Source organism: Manis pentadactyla, chromosome 10 (assembly GCF_030020395.1).
Source record: "Manis pentadactyla isolate mManPen7 chromosome 10, mManPen7.hap1, whole genome shotgun sequence".
Taxonomy (NCBI): domain Eukaryota; kingdom Metazoa; phylum Chordata; class Mammalia; order Pholidota; family Manidae; genus Manis; species Manis pentadactyla.
The window spans coordinates 46,522,026-46,537,248 of record NC_080028.1 but is presented as its reverse complement, the minus strand read 5'-3'; the positions used below and the strand labels follow the sequence as shown (position 1 = coordinate 46,537,248).

Below are 15,223 nucleotides of genomic sequence, written 5' to 3'. Positions count from 1 at the left end.
ACATACTGCTAAAACAGATTGATGAGCATGTAGGAGAAAGAACAAAGAACTAAGGAAATAGTTTTTTTAAGACAGTACTCTGGCAATTGGTCATTTGTAAGAGAGCAGCTGCAAAAAACATTTGCTTTGTTTTCATAATAATGGGAGTATAACAATTCTGAAACTATTTTGTGTGTTGTAGAATTGAGTAATTAATACAGTTCTAGATTGTTGTGGAAGCAAGGTTTCTTACCATGGAGGAAGAGAGATACAAAGGTGGCATGGAAAAGAAGTGGAAAAATTCTGGGTTGTTAGACTGAAATACAAAATGCCATTGTGAGTCTGTTTCTGTATTTTTTGTTTGTTTGTTTGTTTGTTTGTGTTAGATTCATGACACCTTCTAGGTCCATCCATGTTGTCTCAAATGGCAAGGTTTCATTCTTTTTTATGGCTCAGTAATATTCTCATAAATACAGAGAACAAATTGGTGGTTGACAGAGGGAGGAGGTAAACAGATAGGCAGAGGACATGAAGGTGGTTAAGAGGAACAAACTTCCAGTTACAAAATAATGTCATGAAGATAAAAAATGCAGCACAGGGAATATAGCTAATAATATTGTAATAACTTTGTATGGTGACACAGAGCAGCTATACTTATTGTGGTAAACATAATGTATGCAACTGTTGAATCACTGTGTTGTACACCTGAAACTAATATAATATATTTCAACTACACTTCAATAAAAAATTTACAAAAAGAAATGTCAATGTGAAACTCATTTTCCAAGATGTATTTCCTCCTCTGTTCAATGGAAGTTTCAAGGAATACTGATAACCCAATAACAGGATGCCCACAAAGCATCCAGATCTTGGGCTCTAAGTGTTAGGCAGAAAGACAGAAATGAGCTGGATGAAAAAGAAAGAGTCCCTGAAAAATGACTCAGGGAGTTGATCCTATAGAGCCAGAGAGCCAGAAATGACTCAGGGAGTTAATCAGATGAATCCACAGTGACCAAGAGTGACTCAGGAAATGTTCAGGGTCTCCCCAGATAAGAAACATCAGAAGCACAGGCACAGCACAGCCCCTGTTCTCATTTCAACAATCAGAGAAAGCTAGAGAGCTGAGAGCTGTCAACCAAGGACTTCTCTGCCCTGCACAAGAAAAACATATTTAAAGACATTGGAAAAGAGGAAACAAATCTTTATTTGCAAATAACATGATATTCTTCCTAAGAACTTAGTACATTTACACTAAATGTTACTTAAACATGAAATTGTCCTCTCCCAGGAGTCTGCATAGGCAACAACACCCTTACCTCCTTTGGGTCTCTTTCAAAGTTCACTCAATAAGACCTACCCCAATGATATTATTATAGTAGCTCCCCATTCCAAGGGTTTTCAATTTTCTCTTTATTTAAAAAGTATTTATTAACCTATAATACTATATAATTTACCAACCAATCTTGTTCACAGTTTGTTGTCTACAGTGTCTCATATCCCTCACCATGTGAAAGCAGGGATCTTTGTGTACTTTATGGGCAAAATGATGTGCTCGCATAGAGGGGTGCTGGAGTCTGTCTATACCACTTCTCAAGAACCAGGTGTGCGTGTCTCTTCTCAAGTCTGCCTGAAGTAAGTTTACACTGGTAGCTTGCAATCTGCCATGGTGGGAGACTTCACATCATATAAATTGACCAGCCCAGCACCTCCACTCCTTCTGGTAAACATTTACCAAAAGTCACTCATCCTTCTCATTTAGAATATGCTTTTGCCATGTAATGGGTATTCAATAAATACTTTTGAATAAATAAATACATTTGAATAATTTAGAATGGTTCCAGTGTCACAGCAATCAGACCATTAATTATTTTATCCAACATTAACATATAATTTATATAATAAATATAATAGTGTGCATAACATTAACTTAGCTTTTAAAAATAACGTTCAGGGGGCGGAGCCAACATGGCGGCGTGAGTAGGACAGTGGGAATCTCCTCCCAAAAACATATATACTTTTGAAAATACAACAAACACAACTAGCCCTAAAAGAGAGACCAGAAGACGCAGGACAGTGGCCAGACTGCAGCTACACCAGCGAGAACCCAGCGACTGGTGAAAGGGGTAAGATACAAGCCCCGGCCCGGCGGGACCCGAGCGCCCCTCCCCCCAGCTCCCGGCGGGAGAAGAATAGGCAGAGCGGGAGGGAGACGGAGCCAAGGGCTGCCGAACACCCAGCCCCAGCCATCCGGGCAAGAGCGCAGACACAGTACGTGCCCAGGGGACCCTGGATACTGGGGAAACAGGGAGTAAGACCTCTGAGCGGGTGCCGAAGCTGATGCCCCTGTGACAAAGAAAAGCGGGGGCTTTTTGAAAGTCTTAAAGGGACAGGGACTTAACAGCTTGACGGAAACAACCCAGGTCACAGTACAGCAGCTGGAAATTACAGGGAAAACCGGGTGCACTAACCCCCTGGGCAACAGCTCTGAGACCCCTCAAGGAGGCAAACAGTCAAGCAGCCCCCCCATCCATCACCCCACCGGGCGCTGCGAAAGCAGAGAAGCAGCCTGAGACAAATTCCGCCCACAGAAAGGGAAATTTCTCCCTTCCGGAAAGGCAAGACACAAAGACCCACTCTACACGCAATTACACAACACAAGCCACTAGGGGTCGCAGTTGTCCCAGTAAAGAAAGGCCAGTAGCAAGTGAAAATTTTGGCCCTCCCAGCTGACAGTCAATAGCACCTGTCAACATGAAAAGGCAAAAAAATATGATCCAGACAAGACTAACCCAGACAGCTTCAGCATCTGCTACATCTTCCCCTGAGAAGGAATCTGGGGAGATAGATTTAGCCAGTCTTCCTGAAAAAGAATTCACAACAAAAGTCATAACCATGCTGATGGACTTGCAGAGAAATATGCAAGAACTAAGGAAGGAGAATTCAGAAATAAAACAAGCTCTGGAAGGACTTCAAAACAGAATGGACGAGATGCAAGAGACCATTAATGGACTAGAAAACAGAGAACAGGAATGCAGAGAAGATGATGCAGAGAGAGATAAAAGGATCTCCAGGAATGAAAGAATTTTAAGAGAGCTGAGTGACCAAACGAAAAGGAACAATATAAGAATCATAGGTATTCCAGAAGAAGTAGAGAGAGAAGAGGGGATAGAAAATGTCTTTGAAGAAATAATTGCTGAAATCTTCCCCAAACTAGGGGAAGAAATGGCCTCTCAGACCACAGAGGTACACAGAACTCCCATGACAAGGGATCCAAGGAGGACAACACCAAGACACATAATAACTAAAATGGCAAAGATCAAAGACAAGGACAAAGTCTTAAAGGCAGCCAGAGAGAAAAAAAAGGTTACCTACAAAGGAAAACCCATCAGGCTATCATCAGACTTCTCAACAGAAACCCTACAGGCCAGAAGAGAACGGCATGATATACTTAATGCAATGAAACAGAAGGGCCTCGAACCAAGACTACTGTATCCAGCACGAATATCATTTAAATATGAAGGAGGGATTAAACAATTCCCAGACAAGCAAAAGTTGAGGGAATTTGCCTCCCACAAACCACCTCTACAGGGCATCCTACAGGGTCTGCTCTAGATGGGAGCACTCCTAAAAAGAGCACACAACAAAACACCCAACATATGAAGAAGGGAGGAGGAGGAATAAGAAGGGAGAGAAATAAAGTATCATCAGACTGTGTTTATAATAGCTCAACAAGCGAGTTAAGTTAGACAGTAAGATAGTAAAGAAGCTAACCCTAAACCTTTGGTAACCACAAACTTAAAGCCTGCAATGGCAATAAATTCATACCTTTCAATAATCACCCTAAATTTAAATGGACTGAATGCACCAATCAAAAGACACAGAGTAATAGAATGGATAAAAAAGCAAGATCCATCCATATGCTGCTTACAAGAGACTCACCTCAAACCCAAAGACGCGCACAGACTTAAAGTCAAGGGATGGAAAAAGATATTTCAAGCAAACAACAGAGAGAAGAAAGCAGGTGTTGCAATTCTGGTATCAGACAAAACAGACTTCAAAATAAAGAAAGTAACAAAAGACAAAGAAGGACATTACATAATGATAAAGGGCTCAGTCCATCAAGAGGATATAACCATTATAAATATATATGCCCCCAATACAGGAGCACCAACATACCTGAAACAAATATTAATAGAACTAAAGGAGGAAATAAAATGCAATGCATTCATTCTAGGAGACTTCAACACACCACTCACTCCAAAGGAGAGATCCACCAGACAGAAAATAAGTAAGGACACAGAGGCACTGAACAACACTTTAGAACAGATGGACCTAATAGACATCTACAGAACTCTACATCCAAAAGCAACAGGATACACATTCTTCACAAGTGCACATGGAACATTCTCCAGAATAGACCACATACTAGGACACAAAAAGAGCCTCAGTAAATTCCAAAAGATTGAAACCCTACCAACCAACTTTTCAGACCACAAAGGCATTAAACTAGAAATAAACTGTTCAAAGAAAGCAAAAAGGCTCACAAACACATGCAGGCTAAACAACACGCTCCTAAATAATCAATGGATCAATGACCAAATCAAAATGGAGATCCAGCAGTATATGGAAACAAATGACAACAACAACACTAAGCCCCAACTTCTGTGGGACACAGCAAAAGCAGTCTTAAGAGGAAAGTATATAGCAACCCAAGCATATTTAAAAAAGGAAGAACAAGCCCAAATGAATGATCTAATGTCACAATTATCGAAATTGGAAAAAGAAGAACAAATGAAGCCTAAGGTGAGCAGAAGGAGGGACATAATAAAGATCAGAGAAGAAATAAATAAAATTGAGAAGAATAAAACAATAGCAAAAATCAATGAAACCAAGAGCTGTTTCTTCGAGAAAATAAACAAAATAGATAAGCCTCTAGCCAGACTTATTAAGAGGAAAAGAGAGTCAACACAAATCAACAGTATCAGAAATGAGAAAGGAAAAATCACGACGGACCCCGCAGAAATACAAAGAATTATTAGAGAATACTATGAAAACCTATATGCTAACAAGCTGGGAAACCTAGGAGAAATGGACAACTTCCTAGAAAAATACAACCTTCCAAGACTGACCCAAAAAGAAACAGAAAATCTAAACAGACCAATTACCAGCAACGAAATTGAAGCGGTAATCAAAAAACTACCAAAGAACAAAACCCCCTGGCCAGATGGATTTACCTCAGAATTTTATCAGACATACAGAGAAGACATAATACCCATTCTCCTTAAAGTTTTCCAAGAAATAGAAGAGGAGGGGATACTCCCAAACTCATTCTATGAAGCTAACATCACCCTAATACCAAAACCAGGCAAAGACACCACCAAAAAAGAAAACTACAGACCAATATCCCTGATGAACGTAGACGCAAAAATACTCAACAAAATTTTAGCAAACCGAATTCAAAAATACATCAAAACCATCGTACACCATGACCAAGTGGGATTCATCCCAGGGACGCAAGGATGGCACAACATTCGAAAGTCCATCAATATCATCCACCACATCAACAAAAAGAAAGACAAAAACCACATGATCATCTCCATAGATGCTGAAAAAGCATTTGACAAAGTTCAACATCCATTCATGATAAAAACTCTCAGCAAAATGGGAATAGAGGGCAAGTACCTCAACATAATAAAGGCCATCTATGATAAACCCACAGCCAACATTATATTGAATAGCGAGAAGCTGAAAGCATTTCCTCTGAGATCGGGAACTAGACAGGGATGCCCTCTCTCCCCCCTGTTATTTAACATAGTACTGGAGGTCCTAGCCACGGCAATCAGACAAAACAAAAAAATACAAGGAATCCAGATTGGCAAAGAAGAAGTCAAACTGTCACTATTTGCAGATGACATGATACTGTACATAAAAAACCCTAAAGACTCCACCCCAGAACTACTAGAACTGATATCGGATTACAGCAAAGTTGCAGGATACAAAATCAACACACAGAAATCTGTGGCTTTCCTATATACCAACAATGAACCAACAGAAAGAGAAATCAGGAAAACAACTCCATTCACAATTGCATCAAAAAAAATAAATTACCTAGGAATAAACCTAACCAAAGAAGTGAAAGACTTATATTCTGAAAACTACAAGTCACTCTTAAAAGAAATTAAAGGAGACAATAACAGATGGAAACGCATCCCATGCTCATGGCTAGGAAGAATTAATATCGTCAAAATGGCCATCCTGCCCAAAGCAATATACAGATTTGATGCAATCCCTATGAAACTACCAGCAACATTCTTCAATGAACTGGAACAAATAATTCAAAAATTCATATGGAACCACCAAAGACCCCAAATAGCCAAAGCAATCCTGAGAAAGAAGAATAAAGTAGGGGGGATCTCACTCCCCAACTTCAAGCTCTTTTATAAAGCCATAGTTATCAAGACAATTTGGTACTGGCACAAGAACAGAGCCACAGACCAATGGAACAGATTAGATAATCCAGACATTAACCCAGACATATATGGCCAATTAATATTTGATAAAGGAGCCATGGACATACAATGGCGAAATGACAGTCTCTTCAACAGGTGGTGCTGGCAAAACTGGACAGCTACATGTAGGAGAATGAAACTGGACCATTGTCTAACCCCATATACAAAAGTAAACTCAAAATGGATCAAAGACCTGAATATAAGTCACGAAACCATTAAACTCTTGGAAGAAAACATAGGCACGAACCTCTTAGACATAAACATGAGTGACCTCTTCTTGAACAAATCTCCCCGGGCAAGGAAAACAACAGCAAAAATGAACAAGTGGGACTATATTAAGCTGAAAAGCTTCTGTACAGCAAAAGACACCATCAATAGAACAAAAAGGAACCCTACAGTATGGGAGAATATATTTGAAAATGACACATCCGATAAAGGCTTGACGTCCAGAATATATAAAGAGCTCACACGCCTCAACAAACAAAAAACAAATAACCCAATTAAAAAATGGGCAAAGGAACTGAACAGACGGTTCTCCAAAAAAGAAATACTGATGGCCAATAGACACATGAAAAGGTGCTCCACATCGCTAATTATCAGAGAAATGCAAATTAAAACTACAATGAGGTATCACCTCACACCAGTAAGGATGGCTGCCATCCAAAAGACAAACAACAACAAATGTTGGCGAGGCTGTGGAGAAAGGGGAACCCTCCTACACTGCTGATGGGAATGTAAACTTGTTCAACCATTGTGGAAAGCAATATGGAGGTACATCAAAATGCTCAAAACAGACCTACCATTTGACCCAGGAATTGCACTCCTAGGAATTTACCCTAAGAATGCAGCAATCAAGTATGAGAAAGACCAGTGTACCCCTATGTTTATCGCAGCACTATTTACAATAGCCAAGAATTGGAAGCAACCTAAATGTCCATCGATAGATGAATGGATAAAGAAGATGTGGTACATATACACATTGGAATACTACTCAGCCATAAGAAAAGGGCAAATCCAACCATTTGCAGCAACATGGATGGAGCTGGAGGGTATTATGCTCAGTGAAACAAGCCAAGCAGAGAAAGAGAAATACCAAATGATTTCACTCATCTGTCTAATATAAGAACAAAGGAAAAACTGAAGGAACAAAACAGCAACAGAATCACAGAACTCAAGAATGGACTAACAGGTACCAAAGGGAAAGGGACTGGGGAGGATGGGTGGGTAGGGAGGGATAAGAGGGGGCAGAAAAAGAGGGATATTAAGATTAGCATCCATAGCGGGGTGGGAGAAAGGGGAGGGCGGTACAACACAGAGAAGACAAGTAGTGATTCTACAACAGTTTGCTACGCTGATGGACAGTGACTGTAAAGGAGTATATAGGGGGGACCTGGTATAGGGGAGAGCCTAGTAAACAAAGTATTCGTCATGTAAGTGTAGATTAATGATTAAAAAAAAAAAAAAGCAGTTCCTATGTGGTGACCTCTAAGGAGTTCTACACAATGATATAAAGGGCATATAAAAGTGTAGGCAAAGGGTCTGTTTGTGTTTATACAGAGGATCAAAGCCTAATTTGGCTACCCCAGAAATGAACTAAGATACGATATGAAAAAGAACTTCCAACATCAGCACTCTCAGGAAGACTCATGACAGAAGATGATCAGCAAAAAAAAAAAAACTCCAACAAAGATCCACGCACTGTCACAGGTGTAGATGCACTCATCCCACCAGTTCCTGGACTTGCCATGGGAATGAGGAAGGAGATATCTAAGCTGGCCTGTGCATACAGTAAAACAAAAATTGGACTGGATCTATACTGTTGGAACTCAACCAAGAATTAGGAGAAGTGCAAATTGTAGCGCTCCAAAATCTTACAACCACAGACTATTTATCGTTAAAAGAACATATGGGATATGAACAGTCCCCAGGAATGGGTTGTTCTAGTTTATCTGAATTCTCTCAGACTGTTTAAGTTCAGTCGGACAATATCCACCATATCATAGATAAGTTTTCACAAATGCCTAAAGTGCCTAACTGGTTTTCTTGGTTTCACTGGAGATGGCTGGTAACTACAGGTATGCTTTGGTAATGTATCTATACCTCTATTATGTTAATGTGTGTGCGTAATTTAAGTAGTAGCTTAAAACCTATACATGCTGAAGTTACTCTACAAGAAGATATGTCAAAGAAATAATCAATCTTCCCAGGTTTTCTTCTGCCTGCTACTTCTATAGCTTTTCTTCTTCCTACCTAAACACAACCTTTAAATAGAACTCGTACCACATGTCGAATTTACCGAGTATCATAATTCTTCCAAGTGGTAAAGACACCTCAAGACAAATGCTGGGCATAGAAGCCACAGGGCATAAATATGCAAAGAAGTAAAAAGCTAACCTTTTCAAACAATAAGGCTTCTCTCTCACTTACCAACTTAACATTTCCCTGTATGGCCCCGGAAGATGACTGGTTAGCCAGAGACGGGTAAGATTCCTCAAGGGAGGAACAACCTAAGACAGGCACAGTAGCAGGGGGACCATCAGGTGAGAAATTGGGGATCAACAGAGGTGAGGCTTAGAACCTCACCCTCCCTGTTCTGAGAGAAATCTTCTGCATACATGGAGGTTTATTGCCCTCATCTAGCTCGGATTAACACATAGTCTACAGGCACACACCTGATCATCTACATTTGCTCTCTTACAACACTAAACTCTGTTTTCTACCTTTATCTCGTATCTACCTACTTCAGCATTTTATTAAAAATAATAATAATAGAGAAATGTGGTATCCACATATAAATCAAGTTTAAAAATCAAATGAATATTCATATTTGAACTGACTGTGTATAGTTCATAATGCAGGAACAAAACCGAAAGCTTCTGTGATGACTGCCCTTGTACTGTTCACCACGTAACTTATTCACTATGTAAGAATTTGTTCGTTATGCATCAGAAGATTGGAGACTGACGAAAATTAGGCTTGGGGTAGATTAATGATTGTGCATTGAGTATTGACCCCCCTATACAGAAATTTATTGTGGTTAACAACTATTTGATCAATAAATATGAGAGATGCCCTCACAAAATATATATATACATATATATATATATAAACACACTTCCAATTGTAAAATAAATAATTAACCGGGATGTAATGTATAGCATAAGGAATATAGTCAAAATATTGTAACAACCTGGTATGGTGATACCTGGTACCTAGAATTATCATGTATATAAATGTTGAATCACTGTGTTGTACACCTGAAACTAATGTAATGCAATACTGTTGTCAACTACCCTTCAAAAAAAAAAAAAAAAAAATAATAATAATAATAATAATAATGTTCAAATAAAACACATGTTTCATCATAGCTAGACAACTTTCTATGACAAAGAAATAATTGAAAATTTCCTAATGTATTTGTTGGTATTTTTTTTCTTGTTCTATTTTACATTAGACCATTTGACAACACTTTTTTATTTAGTGGGTATTGACCTTTCATGCAGTCATAATAACTCTTCTTATGAAGGTTTGCATTTTGAACTTTCTAATGGTAGTAATTTTGAAATAATATAAGCCCTTATTTATTTCACTGAAAAATTTTTTTTAATGATGTGGGTTATCCCTGGAAATAGATGATATCCAACATCATCTATCAATAAAATACATTTCTGAGATTATAAATTAATTTGTAAAACAATAATTAAATTAAATAATGGTTCCCATAAATGGTATGTCAATTAAATATCTTGATGGGTCCTTATCTATAAAGGATGATATTGTATCACTGAAATTATGAGTAACATGCACTATAATTATTCAGTAATATGATGTCAATTTAGGTTTTGAAAGAAAGTCTTAAAATATTTAGATGCTTTAATGACTTTGAGTTATAAATGTTATACTTGGGTTTTGAACATATTAAGGAAAATATTATTCCTAATTGAAATTCTTCCTCCACTCTCTAAGAAGAGTGAGATCTGGTCACTGAACTATGTGTTTCTTTGGCTTTAAACAGTAGCTCATCAACCTCAGAATGCCTTGGAGACAATTAGACACCATTATTAAAAAAGCAAATGTCCTATTAGCTTGCCAATAGGAATGTAATAGACATAATCAGTCTAAATTAAATGTAAATTATTAGGAGGCCTACGAAAGTCTGAGAATTATCAGTAACTAGGAGTAGGAATGGTAGAAGGTAGGAGAGTGATAGAGTGATTAATGCAGAGAAAGAAATAGGCAATTCAGCATCTAGGAGTCTGAGAGAAGATATAATGGAGATGAAATATTTCTAATAGGATTTTTCAAATGAAATACAGTGCTTTGTAAAATAGAAACACATTCCCTTTCCTCCAAGCACATTATTGTGCACAGTTACACATCGGTAAAGACAAGATACTTAACTATTTTCTTTCTGTTTCAAACTCTTTATCTGAATAATAATAATAATAATGCTAACCTCATAAGGATTTTTGTTGTCTGGAAAAAAATGAGATAATTAAAGGGTATAGTAAATGCCTGATGATAAATAAAATATCAAAAATGATTGATTTATTATTATTAAGGAGTTCAAAAAATGAAATATGAATAAAATGACTCTGGCTGCAAACATAAAAGCAAAGGAATAGAATTTTCATAAGTAGAACATCAGTTTCACTATGTCTACTGAAATGATAAATTTATATTTTTAATGCCTATTTTAATGTGTAGCACTTACAAAGGCAAGACAGTTCAGTATCTGTATATTGTCCTATGTGTTAACTAGTGGCTTGCTCATCCTTTCCTATTTTCTTTCTTCTATCCCACTTTCAAATACTCTCATCTTTTAATTCTATGAATAATCTGCACACCTAGCATTAAACGCACACATGCTTCATGTCTATATTTATAAATGCAAAGAAATAATGATAAATTGTTAAAAGTAAAATTTACATTATATATGTATGTACTATAATATATGACTATTATATTCTTCTAGTAATAAAATTTACATCTTTCATTGAAGAAAATATGGAAATAAGCAAGTTAAAAACATCCAATGCAAGTTTTCCAAATTCTTTTCTTGGTTCATAAGTATTCTCCCAATGAGAAGATGTCATACTCAAAGTACTTATAAATAAGACTTTAAGGAAAGTGAATAATAGTACAGTGAAGGAAAGTAGTCAAAAGGCAATAAAAGCTACATTTAGCAAATATTCTAGGACATTGGTCATGAACAATGCACAAGTTTTCCCTAAATTCAAAGACACAATTAAAGGATAACATTCTTTAACATGTTGCCTATTTCAGAATACAATCTGGTCTTATTAGAAATCCAAAATAGTGTTTTGTACTATTTCACTCTGGTATAGTAAAAATCTCTTCTCCAGGTTGCCAAAATTCAAGGCATGTAAGCACAGTTACTCTCCTGAGAATAAGTCCAGAATTTCTGGAAGAAAAATGTGGAATCCTTGTACAATCATAAAATAGTCAACTTCTAAGACAATCTTTCATACACTCCATATTAATGCTACTTACACATTTGCCTTATTGTCCTCAATAATCTTGCTTTTTTATGCTTCTTTATCAATATTTTTAAAATTGATTCAACTGTATTTTTTAATGATACCCCTCCTTGGCACTCTGTTTACTTAATGAAGTCCCCTGAGACAACAAAAAAGACATATATATAAAAAGTCCAGTTCCATTTGTATGGCATACATAGAGAAGAACATTCCTTATTTTCTGTTTTTCAAAGCATCCTTAGTGGGAAAATACAACAATCTCTGAACTCTAAAGAAAATATTACTTAGAGTTTATGGATGTATAATTGTAGGATTACAAAACTTTAATATTCAGTATTTGTAAAAATACAAAGAAAATGTTTATTTAATAAGTGCTTTGTATCATATCAAAGGACATGGAAAAGTATTTTACCAGTCAACCAAGGTGTGATGGAGTTTGTACATGGAGTTAGTTGAGAAACAAAAAGCAAAAATGAGTCGTGTTACAATAGTGTTAAAATATTTTACAATTATTAGGAATGTAGGATATTTTTGTGGGTCAAATATTACTAATCAAACAACAAAGGGAACTATGAGAGCAATGAAAAAGTTAAATCACTATACTTGTTTTGAGAGAGGTAGAGAGACCAAATAAATTACAAATGCAATTTACCAGCTGTGAAATTATGTAAATATTTAGGCAAATCAAAAAATAAAATTTGAGACTAAATCATCAAGAAGAATCAGAAAGCAAGTAAATTTGTTATTCGTCAATATAATATATATTAATGCAATTGATCAAACGTTTTAAACTGTTATTTGCATATGTGTTTGTGAATTTACAACCCTTTCAATATTAAAAAATAAATAACTGTTTACTACCAAGAAGACTAGTAACATAGTCAGAATGCAGGAACACAGAAATAAGTCCTGGATTGTTAATTTCTTTCTTTCTTAGTTTCATTGGTGTTCTGTTACAGAAATAGGATTTTAAAAAAGATATTCCATATCAAAAAGACTATTTGCTTCCCAGTAAATGTTAAAAAAAAATAATTGTGCATTGTGTGAATTAAACTATTTCTAGGCAATTATTTATTTTAGTAATAGGAGTTTACCTTCTTGTCTTTCTGGCCTGTTTATCAGAAAAAAAAATGATGTGGGGAGACTGATAGCATCAATAAAACCCTTTAGAAAATAATTTAGGAGAGAATGGTCAACAAAAATTCCCATGGATAAACATATTTTCTAAAGTGAAATGATTATTATATTGACTAATTGTTTAATCTTACGAAAGTTTCCTAAAGTATTGTGTACCTAAAAATATACAATGTGGAGGTAAGCTAAATCACCTCTATAAACTTTCAAATCCTGCACTTAGATTATCTTCAATCCAGACTGGTTTTTATAATATTGAAGAAAGAAAAATTTATAGGAGTATTTTCATAGTTTCTATAAAAGGAGCTAAGTATTGTAAAGAATAATTAGAATCTGAGTTTTAAGGAAACATTAAAATAAATGGTCTCTGTTTAAATGTTACCACAAGACTTCACTATTCATGGTCTATGGTAGTATATTTTTCAAACAAAATAGATCAATATTTAACTTCAGATGATACTCACTAATTGAATAAATGGTCAAAAAGAAATTGGACAGAGTTGCTACAAGGGAACAGGTGTTTTGTATCTCATAGATTATTCATCATCATGAATATTTAAAAATGTTTATACTCTATCTTCAATCCTGTTTTAACTTTTTATGTTCTATAGGGGCAGCATACATTTTCTGTTCTCAATGAGGGAGAAAAGAATCAGCAATGAAAAACCACACAGTACCCACTGAATTCATTCTTCTAGGGCTGTCAGATGACCCAGAGTTTCAGATTGTGATTTTTCTCTTTTTAATTATCACATATATACTAAGTATCACTGGAAATTTGGCCATCATAACTCTGACCTTGGTGGACTCCCATCTACAGACCCCTATGTATTTCTTCCTCAGGAACTTCTCCATATTAGAAATATCCTTTACAACTGTCTGTATTCCTAGGTTTCTGGGCTCAATTATCACCAGAGATAAAACAATTTCATACAACAATTGTACAGCTCATTTGTTTTTCTTCATCTTCATGGGCATAACTGAATTTTATCTTCTAACCGCCATGTCCTATGACCTAGAAATAGTTTAATTCACACAATGCACAATTATTTTTTTTTAACATTTACTGGGAAACAAATAGTCTTTTTGATATGGAATATCTTTTTTAAAATCCTATTTCTGTAACAGAACACCAATGAAACTAAGAAAGAAAGAAATTAACAATCCAGGACTTATTTCTGTGTTCCTGCATTCTGACTATGTTACTAGTCTTCTTGGTAGTAAACAGTTATTTATTTTTTAATATTGAAAGGGTTGTAAATTCACAAACACATATGCAAATATCTTCCACCAGTTATTCTTTTTCTCCAGTTAGATTACTGTGGCTCCAATGTCATTGATCACTTTGCTTGTGATTATTTTCCCCTCTTGCAATTATCCTGCTCAGACACATGGCTCATAGAAGTGATTGGTTTTTATTCTGCAATAGTGATTCTGCTTTTCACATTGGCATTAATAATTCTATCCTATATGTTCATCGTTAGGACAATTCTGAAACTGCCTTCTGCCAGTCAGAGAAAAAAGGCATTTTCTACATGCTCCTCTCACATGATTGTCATTTCCATCTCTTACGGAAGCTGCATATTCATGTATGCTAACCCTTCAGCTAAAGAAAAGGCATCATTCACCGAAGGAGTAGCTATTCTGAATACTTCTGTTGCTCCCATGATGAATCCATTCATATATACCCTAAGGAACCAGCAGGTGAAGCAAGCCTTTAAGGACACTATCCAAAAGGCTATGTTTCTCTCTGGTAAATGAAAGCATTAGTAGCCTTAAAATAATAAAGTTCTTTTCAATTGTTCTATTATTCATACTCTGGAAATGATCTTTCCTTCACCACACTTACATATTTTCTCTTCTTTTCCATTCCAATATTAAAATTCACCAAACATTGAACTGAATAAATTTGAACTAAATATTGCTTCAGGATCTTCTGTAAATTCAAATGTTTATTCAAATGTATTTTGATGAAGTAAAAATATGATTTAATGATTATGATTTTGAGTAGAAGTTGTTTGTGTTTGAAGAGATATAGGGCATTTAGTTTGATGAATGAGTGTTAAGATAGAAATGGATTTCTGAAATTTTCATCCTTAC

General features: G+C 36.0%; 1 pseudogene; it reads left to right on the top strand.

Moving 5' to 3' along the window:
* The first annotated feature begins 13,781 nt into the window (after positions 1–13,781).
* LOC130685132 (olfactory receptor 6C3-like) lies at positions 13,782–14,884 on the top strand (annotated as a pseudogene).
* Positions 14,885–15,223: the final 339 nt, after the last annotated feature.